General features: G+C 47.8%; 1 protein-coding gene across 1 annotated transcript in view; it reads left to right on the forward strand.

Annotated features, from left to right (window-relative positions):
• The window catches only part of LOC126526160 (uncharacterized), a 66,138-nt gene that overhangs the window by 568 nt on the left and 42,837 nt on the right, over positions 1-22,733 (forward strand). The gene's annotated exons all lie outside the window — the stretch shown is intronic.

Genomic DNA, 22,733 nt, shown 5'->3' on the forward strand with positions numbered 1-22,733 from the left:
CGCAGCAAACTTGCACCGCAAGGATCACAACAACGATCATAATCCTAAACAAACAAGCATTGAAGACAGCCGCACAGACAAGCGCCGGAACGAGGCAACCCGATTATATGTGCTTGTTATTTTTATTGCGGCGTTTTGCAATCCTGGGGAATTAAAACCAGGACGTGTCTATCTAGACAAATGACTATTCTGTTGGAAACAGTTAACTCTTACTACAGCATAGCCTCCGCAGACCCAGCACATTCCTAGAGACAAAATATCTTTTGCAGTCAGTTTTCATTGTGATGCGGCCTCTTGCGAACTTCAAACATCTATAGCTTCTCGAGATGGCGCGGAAAAATGATAAACACACCACCTCTGTGTATGTGAGAAAAGGCTACTCATGCCGGTTTTTTTTTTTTTCGATATAACATCTTTCGTTTGCTTGAACATAAAAAGATGAGTTTAACATCGCCTGGCATTTCGTCAACTTGACTTTTTATTCAGTATTGCCAAGTCGTTTGGTGGCAATGGAAATGTACTACGCATTCATGTTCCACCAAGGGTGATGACACGGCAGTACGCTTTCTACAAAATACTAATTTTCTAAAGAAAAACAGTGACAAAGAATGAAACCTTGAAATACAGTGTTGCTCGAATCTAGGTTAATGTTGCGTCACAACGTTTTAGCGCGTCATTTCTGGTTTGATTCTAAAAAGAACAATGTGTTACGATGTTGACGAGTCTTGGCGCTGGATCTGAGAACAGAAACGAAAACGATCTGAAGCCGGTTGCGTGTTGGGCACTATACACGGAGATGCGAACAGACCGCCTAGGTGCTGCAGTGAGGCGAGCGCTTTTTTGCTATAATCGGGTGAAGCAGGATGCAAGAGCTACACGCCATCCCATCACATACTCACAGCGGTACAAAAGTTATGCTTCGTGTCAGTCAAAAAGAAAAGACATGACCAAGAGAGAGAGAGAGAGAGAAACTTTATTTCTTGACGACTCTTAGTCCAAGTCATCGCTGGCGCAGTCTAGCCTATTCAGCTGAGTCCCAGGTCTTGGTGGTGAGTGTACTTGTCTTGACTTACTGATGCGTTTGACGCGGGCCGCCAGCAGTGGCCAAAGAGTATTTTTTATTTATTATTTATTTATCGATACTGTCAGCCCAACATTGGGTTATTACAGGAGTGGTAGGTGCCAACACAAGCAACAATATATTTACAGGATAAAGAAAATAAAAGTACATTTTGGCGAATGCACTGATAGTAATAGTAATACCATGGCAAATACAGCATGTAATACAGCATGTAATGGGGCAGCCTTCGCGGTGGAACGGTCCATAACCGCAAAAGTGCTCCTCCAATGTTCACTGCTAATAAACATTCAGTGCGTGACGCTGTTTATGAGTGGGAGGGTCCCGAGATTATTGGATAACAACGGGCAAGCCTCGTGTTGCTGAAGACACTGCGCGCTGCGTCATAAGCAGACAATCTGCTTAGTCAGCCACCGCGGTGACAGAAGGGCTATGGTTTTATACACTTCTCGAGCACGTAGTTGCGGGTTCGATACTGTCACGTGGTGGTGACGTTAAGAACACAGTAGCAATACTGTGAAAGGCAAAACTAGATTTTATTGGGCGAACCTGTGCCCACAAAACAGGCTACACTTATAGCACAACGAAAGCGGCGAACACAGTCGGCGATCGTCGGAAATCTGATCAGCGGGTCAAGCGTGTCGGCTTTTATACAGCAGTCATCGAATGTTCCAGACTAATCGTTCGGGCCCGCGTGCCTTCCACAAAGTTCTACACCATTCGCGTTACACGATGAAATCAGATAACGCAACGTTCGGCGACAACAGATAGCCGGGTAGAAGTATCGATAACTTTCCAGAAACTTCGGATACATGCAGGCGCGTCCCGCGCTGTGCGATTACATTTCTTAGGTGGCGAAACGTGGTCGCCCGATAAAGATAAGTACACGTGTCAATACCCCCCTCTTAAAAAGCATCGACCCGATGCTACAAATATAAGAGAGCGAAACACAAAAGGACCCTTATTAAACATAAGTAACAAAACAACGAAAAGAAATCAAGTCCAAAGGTCAGTTACGCGAAGTCCGAAAGTTCGTCAACGCTGGTGGTACGGCTTGAGTCGCACAACGTGGACAATTTCAGGTCGTGAGCGGCGCCGCTGTGACAGCGAAATGCCGTCTGGCACGACCTCATAGTCCAGTGCGCCAATACGTCGGATGATTTTGTACGGTCCGAAATAGCGACGCAAGAGCTTCTCGCTCAGTCCTCGTCGGCGTATAGGGGTCCAAACCCAAACACGGTCACCGGGCTGGTACTCGACAAAGCGTCGTCGGAGGTTGTAGTGTCGGCTGTCGGTCCTCTGTTGGTTCTTGATCCGCAGGCGGGCGAGCTGTCGGGCTTCTTCGGCGCGCTGGAGATAGCTAGCGACGTCAACATTCTCTTCGTCAGTGACGTGGGGCAGCATGGCGTCGAGCGTCGTCGTCGGGTTCCTGCCGTAAACCAGCTTAAACGGCGTGATCTGTGTTGTTTCTTGCACCGCCGTGTTGTAAGCGAAGGTTACATACGGCAGGACCACGTCCCACGTCTTGTGCTCGACGTCGACGTACATTGCTAGCATGTCGGCGAGGGTCTTGTTGAGGCGCTCCGTGAGACCATTCGTCTGCGGATGGTAGGCAGTTGTCCTCCTGTGGCTTGTCTGGCTGTACTGCAGAATGGCCTGGGTGAGCTCTGCTGTAAAAGCCGTTCCCCTGTCGGTGATGAGGACTTCTGGAGCACCATGTCGCAGCAGGATGTTCTCGACGAAAAATTTCGCCACTTCGGCTGCGCTGCCTTTTGGTAGAGCTTTAGTTTCAGCAAAGCGGGTGAGATAGTCCGTCGCCACGACGATCCACTTATTCCCGGATGTTGACATCGGAAACGGCCCCAACAAATCCATCCCAATCTGCTGGAATGGTCGGCGAGGAGGTTCGATCGGCTGTAGTAATCCTGCTGGCCTTGTCGGTGGTGTCTTGCGTCGTTGACAGTCTCGGCATGTCTTGACGTAACGGGCGACGTCGGTGGTCAGACGCGGCCAGTAATACCTTTCCTGTATTCTCGACAGCGTCCGGGAGAATCCGAGGTGCCCAGCGGTTGGATCGTCGTGTAGGGCGTGCAGTATCTCTGGACGCAGCGCTGACGGTACAACAAGAAGGTAGCTGGCGCGGACTGGTGAGAAGTTCTTCTTCACGAGTAGGTTGTTTTGAAGCGTGAACGAAGATAATCCACGCTTAAATGCCCTAGGGACAACATCGGTGTGCCCTTCCAAATACTCGACTAGGCCTTTTAGCTCCGGGTCCCCTCGTTGTTGTTCGGCGAAGTCTTCCGCGCTTATTATGCCAAGGAAGGCGTCGTCATCCTCGTCATCTTGCGGCGGTGGGTCAATGGGGGCGCGTGATAGGCAATCGGCATCCGAGTGTTTTCTTCCGGACTTGTATGTTACAGTGATGTCGTATTCTTGTAGTCTGAGGCTCCACCGCGCCAGCCGTCCTGAAGGGTCCTTTAAGTTAGCTAGCCAACACAACGCGTGGTGGTCGCTGACGACTTTGAATGGCCTGCCATAGAGGTAAGGGCGGAATTTAGCTGTAGCCCAAATGATGGCGAGGCATTCCTTTTCAGTCGTAGAATAATTGCTTTCCGCTTTTGACAGCGACCGGCTAGCATACGATATCACCCGTTCAAGTCCTTCTTTCCTCTGGACTAGGACGGCACCGAGGCCTAGGCTACTGGCGTCAGCGTGGATTTCGGTACCGGCGTCCTCGTCGAAGTGTGCAAGTACCGGCGGCGACTGCATGCGTCGTTTGAGTTCTTGAAATGCCTTGGCCTGCGGCGTTTCCCACTTGAACTCGACATCACATTTGGTTAGATGTGTTAGCGGCTCCGCGAGGCGTGAAAAGTCCTTGACAAAGCGCCTATAGTACGCACACATGCCAAGGAATCTGCGCACTGCCTTCTTGTCGGTTGGCTGCGGGAACTTTGCGATGGCAGCTGTCTTCTGTGGGTCGGGGCGTACTCCTGATTTGCTGATGACGTGGCCTAGGAACAAAAGCTCATCGTAAGCGAATCGACACTTTTCCGGCTTCAGAGTGAGCCCTGATGACTTGATGGCCTCTAGTACTGTCGCAAGCCGCCTCAGGTGATCGTCGAAATTTCCGGCGAAGACGACGACGTCATCCAAGTAAACGAGACAGGACTGCCACTTCAATCCTGCTAAAACTGTGTCCATCACGCGCTGGAACGTTGCAGGAGCCGAGCACAGTCCGAATGGCATAACCTTGAACTCGTAGAGGCCGTCTGGGGTGACGAAGGCCGTCTTTTCGCGATCTCTTTCGTCGACTTCTATTTGCCAATAGCCAGACTTGAGGTCCATTGACGAGAAGTATTTAGCGTTGCAGAGCCGATCCAGTGCGTCGTCTATTCGTGGGAGGGGGTATACGTCCTTCTTCGTGATCTTGTTCAGACGACGATAATCGACGCAGAAACGCAGGGTTCCGTCCTTTTTTTTCACCAAGACTACAGGAGATGCCCACGGGCTTTTGGACGGCTGGATGATGTCGTCGCGCAGCATTTCGTCGACTTGGTGCCTTATAGCTTCACGTTCTCGCGTCGAAACTCGGTATGGGCTCTGGCGGAGAGGTCGAGCGCCCTCTTCGGTTATTATGCGATGCTTTGCGACTGGGGTTTGTCGAATCCTCGATGACGTCGAAAAGCACTCTTTGTATCGTCGAAGTAGACTTCTGAGCTGTTGTTGCTTAATCGTGGGGAGACTTGGATTTATGTCGAAGTCTGGCTCGGGAACTACGGTCGTCGGGGTAGATGCGGCAGAATCCGAGAGGACAAACGCATTGCTGTTTTCCAGAATTTCCTCGATGTATGCGATCGTCGTGCCCTTGTTGATGTGCTTGAACTCCTGGCTGAAGTTTGTCAGCAACACTTTCGTGTGTCCTCCGTGCAGTCGAGCGATCCCTCTTGCGACGCAAATTTCACGGTCTAGCAGTAGACGTTGGTCGCCTTCGATGACGCCTTCTACGTCAGCGGGTGTTTCGGTGCCGACCGAAATAAAAATGCTGGAGCGAGGCGGGATGCTCACTTGATGTTCGAGCACACTCAAGGCGTGGTGACTACGAGGGCTCTCCGGCGGTATCGCATTATCTTCCGACAGCGTTATTGACTTCGACTTCAGGTCGATGACTGCGCCGTGTTGGTTGAGGAAGTCCATGCCGAGAATGACGTCTCGTGAACACTGTTGGAGGATAACGAAGGTGACAGGGTAAGTCCGGTCGTGGATGGTAATTCTTGCCGTGCACATTCCTGTCGGCGTAATCAGGTGTCCTCCAGCGGTCCGAATTTGAGGGCCTTCCCATGCAGTCTTAACCTTCTTCAACTGGATGGCGATGTGTCCACTCATGACTGAGTAATCGGCGCCTGTGTCGACTAAGGCGGTGACTGCGTGGCCATCTAGAAGCACGTCGAGGTCAGTGGTTCTTTGTCTTGCGTTGCAGTTGGGTCTTGGCGTCGGATCACGGCTGCGTCGTGTTGAACGGAAGCTGGTACGTCGCGTCGTGAAGTCGTCTTTCGTCGGTGTAGTCTTGGCTTCCTGACTTCCTCGGGACGGCGGCGTGTCGTTATTATGTCGTCGAGATGGTTTCTTCGGCGTCTTCGTCGGCGGCGGAGGATCTTCGTCAGTTCGACGAACAGCAACCGCACCTCCATCGGTTGCTGCTTTTAGTTTTCCGGATATGGGCTCGCTGACCGGCCCCGGGCTGGGCCAGTGTATGGTCGGCGCTGCGGCGAGAGGTAGCGGCCTGGTGATGGCGAACGCGACGGTCGTCTAGAGCTCCACTGAGTAGCGGCGAGGTAGTCGGCGATATCGCGAGGGCGTTCACCTTGCTGCGGGCGCGGAGCGTTGACGGCGAAACCTCGCAGTCCCATCTCCCGATATGGGCATCGGCGATAAATATGGCCGGCTTCTCCGCAGTGATAGCAGAGCGGGCGGTGGTCGGGGGCTCGCCAAATGTCCGTCTTCCTCGCGTAGGTGCGCTGGGCGACAGGTGGACGTGCTGGCGGCGGCGGCGGCGGACGACGGAATTGCGTCGTTGCAGGGCCCTGGCGTGGTCGCGGAGGGGGACCTTGACGGCGTGCGACGGCGGCGTATGTCATCGCTTCTGGCTGGGGCTGCGGTAATTGTGGTTGCAGCTCGGGAACTCCAAGCGATCGGTGCACCTCTTCTTTCACGATGTCGGCGATAGAAGCCACTTGGGGCTGCGACGAAGGCAGGACCTTGCGCAGTTCTTCACGCACAATGGCCCTGATTGTCTCCTGAAGGTCGCCGGAATCCAGTCCTTGGATGGCGTACTGCGGCGTGAGCCCCTGGCGGTTATATTGCCGGGTGCGCATCTCCAAAGTTTTCTCGATCGTCGATGCTTCTGCAGAAAACTCAGCTACGGTCTTCGGTGGGTTACGAATAAGTCCTGCGAAAAGTTCTTGTTTGACGCCCCGCATCAGGAAGCGGACTTTTTTCTCCTCTGACATTTCCGGGTCGGCGTGCCGGAAAAGGCGGGCCATCTCCTCCGTGAAGATCGCGATCGTCTCGTTTGGCAGCTGCACTCTGGTTTCTAGTAGTGCTTGGGCTCGCTCTTTTCGCACGACGCTTGTAAACGTTTGCAAGAAGCCGCTTCGGAACAGGTCCCACGTTGTTAAGGTGGCTTCTCGATTCTCGAACCAGGTCCTGGCGGCGTCTTCCAGTGCGAAATAGACATGCCGCAGCTTGTTGTCGCTGTCCCAACCGTTAAACGTAGCGACCCTCTCATACGTCTCGAGCCAGGTTTCCGGGTCCCCGAATGTTGATCCGCGGAACGTCGGAGGTTCTCTGGGCTGCTGCAGCACGATGGGGGACGCTGGGGCTGCCATTGGGGTTGCCTTGTCCACGATCTTCTTGGTCTTCTCAGGTAGAAGTCCGTGCTCCGGGGGCAGCTGTTGAAGACGGCGGCTTGCTCGATGCTCCGGGACTACGTTGGTGTTCTCTTTGCGGTCCGGGCTTGGATCACGGCTTGTCGGGGGCGTCCGGTACATGAAAGAAAAGCACCTCCACCAGATGTCACGTGGTGGTGACGTTAAGAACACAGTAGCAATACTGTGAAAGGCAAAACTAGATTTTATTGGGCGAACCTGTGCCCACAAAACAGGCTACACTTATAGCACAACGAAAGCGGCGAACACAGTCGGCGATCGTCGGAAATCTGATCAGCGGGTCAAGCGTGTCGGCTTTTATACAGCAGTCATCGAATGTTCCAGACTAATCGTTCGGGCCCGCGTGCCTTCCACAAAGTTCTACACCATTCGCGTTACACGATGAAATCAGATAACGCAACGTTCGGCGACAACAGATAGCCGGGTAGAAGTATCGATAACTTTCCAGAAACTTCGGATACATGCAGGCGCGTCCCGCGCTGTGCGATTACATTTCTTAGGTGGCGAAACGTGGTCGCCCGATAAAGATAAGTACACGTGTCAATACCCTGTCGTGGTTGCCGCTTTTTCATGAACGCGGAATGCCTAAACACCCATGCGGTTAGATCTATGCGCTCGATCTAGGAACTCCTGGCGGTCCAATTGATCCGGAGTCCAACATTACGGCGTCTCTCATAAACATCAGTGTCGCCATCAGTCGTTAGAATTCAATCATCGTTTGTCGATGCGTTGCCGAGTCGATCAAGAAAGATGGGTAGGGAGGGTAAGTGTGTTATCGATAAATGCAGCGACATGAAAAATATTGCAGGGTCAATCTCCCACTTGTCCAGAGTACATTCTTCTAGGTATTATAAGGTTTGCTGAACATGAAGCCAGCGAATTACTCAGCTTTAAGAGTACCTGCAGCCCGGAGAGTTCAAGCATCGTTAACACACGCACAATGGAAACGACGAGCAGAGGAGCTCACACAGACGAGAAAAGAAAAAAAAAAACTATTTTGGCATTCACATTGCGACACGCATTGAAGGCAGCGACTTTTGCGCTGAGGAGCATCTCAGTTGTTCCGAATGGCGTGCTCGCAGGCCTGTTGACCTGTTTTCAGGATATTGAGGAACCTCTGCTGAAGACGGTGAATCCCGGGCTTCACAACTTCTCACCATTAAAAAATACATCCCCTAAGCTTGTAAAATGTTGGCTGCGTGGTAGGGCCCTTTAAATGTTCTCATCCCACCGTGTCAGGACGACGTTTTGAGCCATCAACAAAGCTCACATGCCTGGTGTCTTGAACAAAGTAGCATCGCTCAGAATGGTGCGAGTTATTTTACCATACTCGGACTTCATTTAGCTCAGATCTATTTGTTAATAATATGCGTGCTATAGTTAGGACGCCTTTGCTAGGGTTGCGATGCCCAAATGAGGCTTACGACAGTTTTGTTGAATTGTACTCCCAGGTAGTAGATACCGCTTCCACATCTTTTTGTGTGACTTTTAAGCATAAAGTTCCTAGAGATCCTCTGATAACATACTCATTCATACGCTCTATCAGAAAAAGTATAATACGCATAGAAAACCAAAGAAACAGCCATTTAACGCTTCACCAAGAAATCGGTACACTACGCACTCGTACACATTGAATGGAACTCTCTATGCTGCAAAGAAAGCTTACTTTAGTAACCAATCTCCTCGCAACGGAAACGATCCCAGGAAGAACTGGTGTGTACTGAATAAAAACATCGGCAGGGAAAGCAAGGCAGTGTTACCCGAAAATATTATTTATAATAACGTTTCATACAATTCACTAGATGATATCAGGGAAGCCTTTGGAAATTATTTTTCTTCACACTTGAAACCAACGAAAACAGAGTACGATGCGTCGTACATACCACGTTATGAATCCTCATTTTTTCTCTATCCCACCAATGAAATTGAGGTAGCTTTTATTTCTGGATTACTCAACACCACTTGTGGCATCGATAATATATGAGCTTGCGCTGCCAAACTTGTTAACGATATTATTTCACCAGTGCTAACTCATATCGTAAACGCCATATTTACAACAGGCGTATTCCCTCTCTAAGATGAAAATTGCTAGAGTATCACCATTATAGAAATCAAAGGAAAAGAGAAGATATGAAATTATAGACCTATCTCGGTGCTTCTATTTTTCAGTAAAATACTCGAAAAGATAATCTGCACTCGCCTAACAAGTTACTCAGCGAAATACAACATTCTTTCCCCTCATTAGTTTCGCTTCAGAAAAAAATTGCTTCACAGCAACAGCAACTTCAACGTTCGTTGATACCATTAGGAACTCGATCGATTCCGATTTAATAGTAGCAGGAGTCTTTATTGACTTCGCAAAGGCGTTTGCCCCTCTGAATTTTGATATCCCTAAACGCAAACATGATCGATATCTAATTACTGCAAAACCTCTAGTACTTATTAGTAGTTATTTAAAATATAAAACACAAATCCTTCGTGTCGGTAAGTCACACTCATATGCTACATCAATTAATATCGGGGTGCCACAAGGTTCAATTCCTGGACCATTACGTTTTCTTTTGTTTGTTAATGATTTGCCTTCGCAACTAGTTAATGCCACTGCGCCACTTTACGCGGATGACACTAATCTACTACTATCAGAACGTAACGAAGCCTCCTTAATCAGCAAAGGTAATAATGAACTCCACAATCTTCATCGTTGGTGCGCAACTAACGCCGTCAAACTTAATCCTACGAAGGCCGCCTTCATTCTTTTTCACTCCGACAGACGGCAAATGATAGCGCACATTGATGTCATGTGCGACAACCGTTTAATCAAGCAGGCCAATCACACCAAATTTCTTGGAGCAGTTGTCGAATCTCGCCTAAAATTTAATTTACATGTACGCAACGTTGTTCAGAAAGCCTCTTACGAATTGTATGTTCTCTGCAAATATCGACGCCCTTTTGCAACAGAAATACTAGTTAACCTTTATTGCTCGTTTATTCATTCACACATTAACTACTGCATTGCCATATGGGGTTGGACGTACAAACCTCCACTTAAATCCGTTCGAACTCTCCAGAACAGAGCTCTTCGCGTAAGAGCGCCTAATATCAATATCAGAGGCGACGATTTCTTTACATACTTTAATGCATTAAGTGTACACAATTTAGTTACTTACAATATTGCTTCTATAATATACAGAATATTTGATTGTATTCTAAACTTATTGTCAGTTACTCCGAGCTGACGATTGTATTTCATACCATCGACTTTTGCTACCTAAAATTAATACTAATTACGGTCGTCAAACTTTGGAATTCAGAGGAAATGTAATTTGGAATAGCCTTAATACTAGTGCAAAGGTCACTCTTCTTTCCTAGCGCATATATGGCACTCTTTCCTGGCGAATATAAAAATTCACTCCATTTAAATTCACTCCATAATAATTGATTGCTAATTTTTAAACAACGCTTCACTGATTCCCAACCTATACATATATAATGAACTCCTTCTGTATTAATTTCACCAACTTGTGCCATCGCTTATGCTTATATTGTTAGATAACAATGACTAGTTGATATTATGCCATATTACATGTTCCTGTCCGTCCGTACTTATTAATAATATTGAAATATCCTTGTTTACAGATATCCTTTGATAACCGCTGCTCTCTAAAATAGCGTTAAACAGCCGCTCCTATTGCCTGTTTGAAGCAGATTATTATAAATCGCATTGTGTATAGAGTTCGCAACGTACACAACAGTTTCATTGCATACGTTGTAAAATTCGCTTCTGCGCTCTTTAGAAACTTGAAACCGCCGTAATGTTTGACGACAGAACAATTACCACTCATTTTAACTCTTCAAAGCTGTCCGTGAATGCGTCATGAGTTCAAAAAGTGAATTACGCACACAGCTTCACTACGTACGTATCTTAAGCACCACGGTTATGCTGCCGCCGTACCACGCAGAAAAGCTAGCTTTCCAGTTTGAAAAGAGTTTCGTGACACGATTTAAGGCCTGCAGTGCAGAACGCTTTAAAGCACTGGGATCGCTTTTGCAAGCTTTCTACTGAGCTAGACATCCAACAACATTAAAAACGAGATTCCTTGAAACAGAATCGATCAACCTATTGCACATATCGGGTGGAGGACTTACCCGTGAATTCTTTTACCAGATCATCTGCCTTTGACTACGGCACACAGCAGTAAATCCTAATGTCATCTATGACATCAGGCTATCTGTAATCAACAAGGATGCTGTTGCCGTGTAAAGTATTTCTTCATGTATTAATATCGTTCAGACCCTTTAACAATTTTGTTGGGCCCCGTAAAGTATAAAAATTCCATGCTTCCCAGAAAGACTACAATAAACTTCAACTTCAACTTGAATGTGCGCTCAAGTAAATATATTTTGCAGTGTTACAATCAGCTTATTCGTAGGTATATCAAGCTGCGGCTGCCCGTTCCGTCAAATCATTTGCTTGCTGAGCAACAGGTAAATAATGCTGCATTCAATTGAAACCAGTCACACGTTAATTCGCTTAACATGTGGCCGAGGGTTCGAATACCGACACTGACAACCGTATTACAGTTCGAGGTCGAACACGGAAATGCTGGTGCGGCGAGTACTGCGCGCATGTTAAAAAACGCTAACTGGTCCCTCCTAACTCCAGTGTTGCATCGAGACATTTCATCAGTCAAGAACCCTTTCTTGGAAACAGGATGATCACAAGCCTGTTACAATTGGTATCCCGCAGCTACAGCGTCTGAAGCTTCAATTTTAGCTTCAAGAATCTAAGACGTTCACTCAAGTACGTGTAACTTAAAGGAGCACTGTAAAGGACTGTTTCTTTAGGCTATGTTAGTGATTTACGCTTCAGCAGGCGAGGCCACTGGTGTAGTGAGACTTAGCTTGAAGCCAGAAAATACGAGAAAGGCGTGCACTTTAAAAAAAAAAAGTTTACACCCTTTAAGGTGTTTATCTGCCACACAACGATAATCGTCATCTCCTTTGCTTGTGTTTCCTTTCTTGAAAACACTGCGCCCACTACATTCCTGTCGGCAATGCTACGTCACGCTGATAACGCGCATGCCGTTCGTTACTGGGAAGTACCGGGCTCGCAGCGTTAAAGAAAGGAAATGCGGACAAGACAGATGGCATTTATTGTTGTGTGGCAAGATACGACTCAGAGGGTGTAAACTTTTCTTAGAGTGTGCGATAACGCCGTGTTCAAGTTTTCGTAGAAATTGGCGACCTCATATTCTCCCAGCATCCACTCGGGTATGGCGAAATGTTTATTGGTAAAAAAAATTAAAGTGCATTCCAAAGAACAAAACGAGTCAACCTAGAAAGGACGCAAACGTTTTCCTGCACCTTAACGGCTGGAAATACCAAAACGTACTTCAACATCCATGGCGCAAAAATAACGCACCGACACAGTGGTTACAGCAAAAAAAAAAAGAACTAAAGTCAGGTTCGGCTTTGTTTGTCTTCATTAGTAAACGCATTTTCTTAGCGCCAAATGAGTGAAAACCAAGTTTTCAAAGAATACTACACTCCAAAAAAAAAAAAATTTGCACCCTTTGGGTTGTATTTTGTCCCCAAACAATAATCGTCATCTGTCTTGCCCGCATTGCCTTTCTTTAATGCTGCGAGCCCGGTACTTCCTAGTCACGAGCGGCTTGCGCGTTATCAGCTTGACACACTATAAAAAAAAGTTTACACCCTTTGGGTCTTCTCTTGTCCCCAAACAATAATCGTCATCTGCCTTGTTTGCGTTCCCTCTCTTGAGAGCTCGGCGATCCCTACTTTCCTGTGGAGAATGCTGCAGCACTGGCTTGAAAAAATTTCCTTTTGCCCTTTTTGGTGTCTCGTCCGACGAAGTACAAGGAATAAGTGCGAAAACACACACGGTTCAACTCGGCTAACGTGCTTCTGCGTGGCACTCAATAGTCCTTTGTAATCTTAGGCCTTCGCTGGATCCTTTCGCCGAACAATTTCAGAGGCGTGACTACTTGGAAGTATGGTTGTTTGGTCTAGTTGGTTACACACAGCAATGGAGGTCACAATGCTGGAAGACACGGACAAGAGCGAGACAACACGACGAGCGCTCGTCCTGTTGTCTGGCTCTTGTCCGTGTCTTCCAGCGCTGTGACCTCCATTGCTGTGACTACTTGGTTACGAGTAGCCATTGAAACAGCGACAAAAAAGTAAAATATGCCCATCGACATCCCCTTATTGTCATGAGGGGCTGCAGCGTCACGGAATACTTTTTTTATGTTAAGCTAATGATCGGTAACAAAAACAATCCTATGCAGCAACCTTGCTCTCTCACTAAAAACGCCAGGCAGCTGGCTGCAAGGTCTGCGTTTCCGTACGGACTAAAAAGTATTATGCTGGCGTGACGCCTTTTTTCTGAATGACTGCCTCCGCACGTGCTCTCAAGGTCAGCGTCTCTGACAGACCGCACAACAAAAGAAGCCAAGGAAAAATCGCGTGTACGTGGCTAATCCGGCCAGCGTCTGCCCACTTTCCAAGCACATATTGGCGTTGCGCTCGAATCTATTTCGAAGGCGCTCCAAGCGCCTCGCTTGTTTCGCGGTTGCGAAATGGTCACCGTGCAAAATGGAGACTCAAGTTCTTGGCTCATTATCCTAACGCGAAAGAAAACGATTCTATCTACCCGCAGAAGGGCAGTTCTGGAAGACAGCAGCTAGAGGCAAAGGGCGTCACATAAGACAGAAAGGCGCGCCACAAACACTGGCATCCAAACGTGTCGAAGCAGCGGAGAATAATATATAGTATGCGAGTCACAAACGCAGAAGTAGGTGCGGACGTGTAGACCGGCCTACGCGAACAATTTACGTACATCAAATGGCGAAGATGTCACCTATACGAGGAGGTTACTTTGAAAAGTGATCTGTTTGCGCACCTTATGAAAATCATTATTTTCTGATGCCTCTGGAAAAGCCTGAAGCCAAGTGCATCCTTCATTACACCTTTTCTTTTGCTGCGTTAGTCGTATCTAGTGCACATTTCGATACACTTATCACAGAAAAACTACGCAAAACAATTATGTATTCGAAACTATCATTCTTCATGAGGCAAAGAATACTTACGACACACACAGGTATACCGCACGCTCGCAAGAGCCCCAGCGTCGCTGACGTACTGGCGTGTACGCAATGCTTTACGCAATACACAAACCCTAATGGTGGTCATGGCTCGGGAGGCATTTTCAAACGTATAGAAATGATTGAGGAATAATTAATCCTTACAAAAGCGCCACAAGCACTTCGTACAAGCAGTACAACTACGCCTTGAGCTGTAGAGCTCAATCTTTTTTTTTTCTTTCTTTCTCCTACTGGTGATTGACTGAATGATGCGTTCTTGCGTTTTAACGTGCCAAACCAAATCTGAGGTTATGACGGAAGACACAGTGGAGGACTTCGGATTAATTTCGGAGTACAACTCCGCAATCGCACCACTTTTTCTCGATCACTAATCACAGGCAAAAAAGGTATCTTTGCTGTTTTAGTAGCAATATTATTAAACGATTCTAATGTGTGGTCGCAAATTCTCCGCGTCCGCTGCCCTAATACGCGCCCGAGCAGTAACTTCCTCATATCGACCCAGTTTTTAAGTAATTTCTCACTGAAACATAGCGAGCAGTTCAACTTATAAACTTTGCCAATTCTAACCATCGAATAACGGTCATGTCTCTTTTTATTTTCTTATTCAAACTGGGGCCCTATAACGTAAAACTATTCCAATGTGTTTTTATTCCAATCTCCTGACGTCAAATTTGCGTTACCGCCGACGCAAGCATCGGGCGGTCACCCGCCGGGTTCTCTGAACAGACCAATCAAACGCTCTCCTCGTTCATAGGAGGTCACTTTTGTTTGCTTGAAAATCGAATAACATTGCCTACACTGAGCGGCTTGCCTTATCTAATTGGCTCACAAGAGGCGAGGAGCACGCTCAAGTGGAGAGGGATTCGATGGGGCCGAGCCACTGCACTGAAAATCGATAACCGTATGAAGAGGGTGGTGACGGCGTCTGCGATTGGTGCGCTTTCCCTTACTTAGCTTGCGGTGGCTCGTCGACAATCGCGGTGGCATGCAATGGAAGCATAAGAATGACGCCAAAACGGATCCTCAGCAAAGGAGAGTTGGCCGAACGAGGTCGCAAACGGGCCGAAAGTGCTCGAAAATGTTACGCGGCCACGTAGAAAGTTTTATTACACGCAAATAAACCCATGCTCTTCGACAGGTGCGAGTAGCCAGTGCCTGAGCGATCGGCGGCAGCCATCTTTTATTCCTTTCGGAACGGCGCAGCCTGCGGCTATTCAGAAGAAAATTCAGTTTTCTTCGGCATATTAATGCACCTTTATCGCGTACATGTCACTTTGACGCGGTGAGTTTTCGCGGTTTTGTGACGTCGCGTGAGAGGCAGGTGAAGTGGGCGCAGGCCGAAAACTTTTGACCAATGGCCGAGGGCTAATGGCCAAGAGGCGTCGAATCAGAAATAACTATTTTTCTTTTGTTCGGTCAAATCATGCATAATCCGTGTGTACACGTTATATCAGATGGGGAGCTATCGCGGTTTTCGTGACGTCGCGTGACAGACAGATGAAAGGGGGGTGGTCCAAAAAGTTTTTGACCAATCGCGGAAGGCTTGATTGCAAAATTGGAATAGAAAAGTTTGGAATAGTTTTACGTTATAGCACCCCTGGTTGTCATGAGGCACACCAAGGTGTCAATATAAAAAGGTGCGAGCGCTTTTCACGTAAAATCGCATCGGTCGTTTATTCGATGGCCATAAGTAGTTCGTGATATTGTATGTGTGTGTTTATACATGAGCGCATAACTTTCCACAGAACTCAAAATTACGCCTGCAGGCCCGTAGTCAATGTTCGCCACCGCAAGCGGAAATGTCACATGCATTGCACACCCATCCACGGCTTCAGCAATGACTACTAGTTGCACCGTAGTACACAAGAGTATAAAACGTGTGCCTGCAGGAAATGCGTGCTGAACTTTTCGCAATCACCTACTGAAGTCGTGCGCGCCGCAGCCACCCGAGAGCAAGGTTCCTTCATGCTAAGCAATTTCCCGGCTGCTGAAATTACAATATGACCACCCCTGCGAGCGAGCCAAGAGGCCACGCGACTGGAATTGCTGCCGCTACAACCATTACTTAGCGACAACCCTGCAGTGCAACACAGCCTTCTTCGGCTATAATTAAGAGGTACGTTTCCGTTACGGTCCGCACATTCGAAGCAGCGCGCTGCGCTAAATACGTTCCAGCAGTATGCGTATCTCAAGACTAATACGCACTTGCGATGTGTTCTCTCCACAGACACAATTCGCACGACAATACACGCGTATTTCATCTTTGTCGTCGCCACACTGCGCTCTTGCCTTTACCGTCCTCGGTGCGCAGATGTCTGCAGGAGTACGGCGACGTCTCTTAGTAGCAGGGCTCCCCACTTTAAATCGTGACTTCACGGGGGAAGGCCAGAAAAGAGGCAGTACGAAAAAAAAAAAAAAAGGACGATTGCGGGCACTCACGTACTTGAGTCAGGCCGTGGTAGCCACCATATCCGTGGCTTGGGAGCAACCTGAGGCTTGGGAGTCAAATATGATTGCGCTACGCGTCGCCGGCGTCACCCACTGAAGTGCGCGGGCTTTCTCTCCAGCATGACGTCACGGCTCAACCGCCGTCGACTCGACTCGGCAGAGCGTCGATAAGCAATGGGCGCGGTGCTCACGCACGCCGTATTTTCCACCCCAGAACGGTGTGTGCCGCTGCAACCTAGGTTGCCATAAGGCGCCCACTTGCATATGTTCACCGCTTATCAGACGAAAGGCACAGAGGCCGGTGTGAGTTTGTATGCTCCGGCCCGCTAGCCTCTGCACAAGAATTAGAGGAATGGGGGCAAAAAAAAAAGGAAAGACTGATGAAAGATAATGAAGCCAGCAGCAGGGGATGCATAAATACAATAACCTCGTCGAACAGTGGTTTCCTTAAAGCGTAAAGTCTAGTCCGGTGCTCTTCGAAAAATCCAGAGCAGCCCTAGTAGCTGTTGTTGCTACAGTACGGCCACACATTGCAAACAATACTTTCAGACGGCGTTTTCCTGGCATTGCCTGCTATAGTAGAAGCAAGCGTCCTCCGCTGTGACGCATAGGGAGGTCAGTCGCAAAACAACTTTTGTAGATGTTTAAGACACTTGGCTACGTTCACAGTTCGGGCGTAGACCTGAGTGAAGGTGATGGCCAGGCGAATCCGGTGAAGCGTAATTGCGTGCCTTCGCTTGACTTTAGCCGCGAGACAAAAAGTCCTCCCAGAGGCCATTTCCCGCAGAAGCCTGTACTGATGGCCTGGAAATGCCCAGGAATCACGCAGTGTCGCATGAGCGCAGTCAACAAAGTTTAAATAACTTCTCGATATGATATCTTTAGGTCGACGGCTTCAGAATCTTGTTATGTATAACTCCCTACTGGCCACAATAAAACCGTCCGACCCGTTCTACATTACAATGCACATCGCCATCAGCCCTTTCAAAACGCTCAACAAATTGCGTATAATCAATTTTTTTATGAAAACGTACCTTGCCGTCAGGGCCGCTATCTTTTACACGTTCGAAAAACCGACGTGCGTGCGTGTGATGTGCGTGCATGTGTGCGTGCGTAAAAAATAAGAGCTTGCTTATGCAGAAGAAACAATTTTTTGAACTTGCAAGAATATGATCACCCGCGGTACGACAAAGCCTGCAGGTTTTGTTTCGAAAATATCTGTTGCGGCTCACGGTCGACATATTTGCAACTAAATAAAAGTCTAAAGGCGCGGACCAACCTTTCAATTCGCCTTCTTTTTGCAGATGATTTTGTTACGTCAACAGTAGTGTTCAGCGGCCTGTTAAAGGGTTAGCGTGCACCTGAATGTAAATGCGTGAGCGTTTTTTGCGTTTCGCCCCCATCGAAATGCGGCCGCCACGAGCTCGCGCTCAGCATCGCAGCGCCACAGCTAATGGTCATCGCGGCGAGTCGTGAGCTGTCTTTACGACTGGAAGCGTGGAAAGCTCGTTTAATTCTCCACGTGCATAAATATGATGCCTTTAAAATGCAAGAAAAATATAGTAAAAGGAAACTCTTCCTTGCGTTTGTGACGAACCGGTAGGTAAAAGGATAGACAGTTGGGCGAGTTGGTATGGTAACATGATCTTGGCTTCTAGCGCGAGGTGAACACGGACACAGAAACGAGCAGACAGGACGAGCGCTCGTCCTGTCTGCTCCTTTCTGTGTCCGTGTTCACTTCGCGCTAGAAGTCAAGATCATGAACCGGTAGGTAATAAGGACCGATTAAAAAGCGGTTACATTCCTGAGCTGTCTTGCCTCAATAAGATAAGGCTCCAGAGAGCCATATACAGGAACACTAGGTCCTTGGTGTGCCTGCATATGGCGGCTTAGCACATTCACTGATGTCAGTGTATGCAGTGCGACTCCCGGTGAGAAATGAGACGGGAACACTCAAAAAAGGAGAAGAAGACAAGATAACGCTCAAGGAAGGAAGGCCATAATGATCACATGACATGATCACTCATTGCACAACTTCGCGGATTTGTCATCTAAGCTGCATGCTTAGAGGCTTTTCGCGGTTGCTTTTAGTTGACGGGACGTAGCGCTCTAAGTTACCACCATAATTATTGAAACCACTAGTCCTTTCAAGTGGCATCATAAAGAGAGACGCGCTGATGAGGCACCCCAATCAGGCCCAGTAGTATGCTCCTCTCCTTTCTCGGATAAGACCTCGGGATAGCCAGCCATTAAAGTGGCCAAGCCTCCTATTATTTCGCAGCTAATAAGGTTCTTCTGTAGGCGCTGACGAGTGGGGCTGCCCCACACCGACAGTGATACGAACTGATGATGTTCGTATCACAAGTTCGAAACAACAGTTCGAGGAATAATTTAAATATAATTTCCGTCCAACAAGACGGCTGTCCCTTCGCGTAGCATGTCGCCAACTGCTTCGGAGAACACTTGAGTCCACATGCAAGAGGCTGTCGGACCCCCCCCCCCCGCCCCTAAAAAGAAGATGGTTCCGCTACGCTTCACCAGCAAACGAGTGTGAATAGAATAATCTTACGTGTCGTCATGTTACCATTCACTGCACTATCAAGGCACGCCTTCGCGCGTTTGTGCACTTGTGTTAGCAACAATAAAGAAAATGCGCTGCCAAGAGGAGCACGGCTACGGATACCCAAAAATAAGAGCTGTGTTATGCCCTCTGCGCAGCTACGACAAAGCACAGAAAGCGATCTTAAAGCACAAAGCTGCGAAAGGGTGTCGCTACTATTGTAGGAGGGACTACCAGGAAGAACTAGAGATGGGAGTCTGATAATGGTGCATATTACTCTGCGTAAACCCGCCCACTAGCTCTTGTTCTACTATAATAACTCTCATACTCTCGCACAAAAGACGGACAAAAGCATTTTCTCACTTCCGTAAAGTGTTGTTGCTTAATGATATGACACAGAAATATATACATAATGAAGACAGCAAGTAACACGAAGTCAGAATAACGAAGTCAGAAAGTAACAGGTAACAAGCGCATTTTCTTATTTCTTGATCTATAAAACTGAGCATAGCCTTAAGAGCGAAAAAAAAAAGCATAACTCAATGGGCTGCTTTTGTGCGAAGTCATTCACCAGACAACCTCTACACTCTCGAAAGCGCAAACCGAAATCGGTGTAACATTTCGCGCTAAAGTGAGCAGAATCCATGGGAGTGGCGAAAGCTCCGACGAAATTGCGTTCATCGCACGGTATAATGCACTGGTGTTCTCAGGAACCGTGGATAGTAGTTGGACAGCGCGAATTAGGAACGATAAACGTGTCATTTAAAAAAAAAAACATGACTGCTATTTCATTCCACGAACTGAACAAAAGCTTCTTTTCAGAAAAAAAAAAATCCTTACGCATATCAGACCCCGTACAGGTATTTCGTCTGAACTTGTACAAGGTGTAAAGATTGACCAAAGCGCCGCCGTTCATCGTCGCGTGGTCATTTCGTTTGCTTTTGTGAGTGCTGCTGGCGAGTCGCACGGGTATTACGCGGCCACACCCCTTCCGGTTGCGGAATGGGCGCTTGTTGCTCCTCGAAGTGCAAGCGACCGCAGCTGTTTACGAGAATGCTCACGTTCTTGTATGTACGTGCGTGTGTTTGCGCGTGCCTCTGTGTTCATCTGAGAGAGTGTGTTAAATGAGAGAAAGAGAGACAGAGCGTTTGTGCAAGCCATGTTGCTCGAAGGACTCACTACAGCCGTGGGTTTGGCTACAAAAAGGTGCCTATTTACATCTTAAGTTCAGAAACTTCCTTGACTACAGGAGTGCCCATTTGAAAGTTTACTACGAAGACCGTCAGACTTACCTCAGATAAGAATCGCGCCTTCATCCAAGCCCTTTGGCGCGCGTCATCCTCTGTGGCTGGCATCTGGTATTCAGAGCTGCGCGATGTAAACTGAGAGTCACGATGAATTTTTTTATCAGTCAACCAAGAAATCCTTTATGTTCTTGCGCATATGGATTTGTTTAGGTAGCTTAACTGTGCGTGATCGAATAGAAACAATTATAGGGTATACGCGTCATTGGAGACGCAGCCCCACTAGGTGAAACGTGTTGTGCGTTCTTCAAATGGTATACAGAAATGACGTAACCAAACGTACAAGTGATAACGCATCCGAAAGCTTAAATGCTGAACTTGTGATACAACTATAGCAGGGGCACTATGGCCTAATCTTGCAGTCAGTTTCGTTCCCTTTCTAGCGCCCGCCGTGGTCAAACGTGATGGGCGCGAATCAGTATTCCTCTGTCTCGCTACCCGAGTCTCCTCGCGCCATTTTTGGATCCTGCATGTCGAACGCGGGAGCGCCATAACCGAAAAACGCAAAAGCGTGGCAAAAAAAAAAATGCACCCTCGTACACTTTATGACTCCTAGTGAGCACAGTTTTCAATTTGATCGATTATACCTACAATAATGGCTGAGTGGATTCTCCAAAACGCAACCACTCGCGCTCACATCTTCAATGTACTGCCGAACAACGCCTTTTTGAAAGCCGAGCGAAAGGCTAAATATAGCTCTGATTGCGTAAGGCGCTGCACGACAGAGGTGCCATCTGTACACGCGACCTATGTATGAAGGAGTAATGGCTTTTTTTTTTTTTCTTCTGCACAGCGATTGCAAAGTGAGACACGTGCGTAGTACGGTTGCGAAGGTATAATCAATGAGTGTAACATGTTTTTGTTACATGTGGTTTTAGCAAGCGGCAACAATAAATGCGGACCGAATGAAAGACATTTCGCGTCAGAACTTTAGCGAATTCACGCGAACATTCAGGATAGGCACACAACAACGCCAGCGTAGCTGTGAGCGGCCTTTCGAAACGCTCAGCTGATGCTGCATGTAGTCTTCGTAGTGATCGCTCAAGTCTGCAGAGTTCCACGCAAAAATTCCTATAGGAATCTTTATATTCCTGAAGTTTCTACAGAAACATCAGGAATAGTGTTCGCCGCCATCCGAAGCAGAGAGCGGCCTTCCTGAGTATGCTCCTTCGCACTGACCAGTGTTCAGCTACCATATAATGCTTACAACCTACATCACACTACTTTTTTCGCAGCCCTTCTCCTTTCGGTATTACTTCTCAGTAGCGCGATACCCGCAGCTGACAAGATCCAGAAAATTCTGAAGGCTATCGATGATGCCGCCTCCCATGTGCCTTGGCCAAAGATCAGCGCATCGTCCCTGGTCATTAAAATGTATCAAAGCTATGACGAGATGAACACATGCACATCGACTAGGCGGCCTTCTTGAAGCGATGACTCACAGTCCGTTCTTGTCATCCCCGACCACTTCTCGCTCCTAATGGCGATCAAGGCTTCATGCGCGAAGAAGTTCCCGTCGGGTTTCTATGGTCAGCATCCTTCAGGAGCTCGCCTACCCTCTGCCCCTACAGTATAAGCTCCCACAGTCATTGAATACAGCCAAATCCATTCCTGTCGCACGCGCACTACCACTTGCGTACTGTAGATCTACCACTTTGCACACGAACACCACGATTTGCGAACACCATTGGCACTTGTAGAGTCAGGCAGTGCGCCGACCTCGGACCCTATAACGTAAAGCTATTCCAATCTGCTTTTATTCCAATTTCATGACGTCAAAATTACGTAACCACCGAGGCAAGCATAGGGCGTTAACCTGCAGTGTTATTTGAAAAACCCAATCAAATGCGCTTCTAGTTCGTAGGATGTCACTTTCTCTTGCTTTCAAACCGAATAGCGTTGCCTATATCGAGCAGTTTTTCTTGACCAATTGGCTGAGAAGGGGCAAGTAGAACGCTCAAGTGGTGAGAGTTTCAATGGGGCCGAGCCAGCACAGTGAAACTAGATATCGTAACTTACAGCGCAAACATAGACGGAGGACAAAAAGGACGACGTAACAGCGCTTGTCTACGTCGTCCTTTTTGTCCTCCGTCTATGTTTGCGCTGTAAGTTACGATTTATACCATGGAATTCCAACTAGCCCGTAGTCAGACCTTGCTTCAGAAACTAGATAACTGGACGATGAGGGTGGTAGCCGGCGTCTGCGATTGGTCCGCTTCCTCTTAGCTTGCGCTGGCTGGTCCAAAACTGCGGCGGCGTGCAACGGAAGTTTAA

The sequence above is a fragment of the Dermacentor andersoni genome, chromosome 8, assembly GCF_023375885.2.
Source record: "Dermacentor andersoni chromosome 8, qqDerAnde1_hic_scaffold, whole genome shotgun sequence".
Taxonomy (NCBI): domain Eukaryota; kingdom Metazoa; phylum Arthropoda; class Arachnida; order Ixodida; family Ixodidae; genus Dermacentor; species Dermacentor andersoni.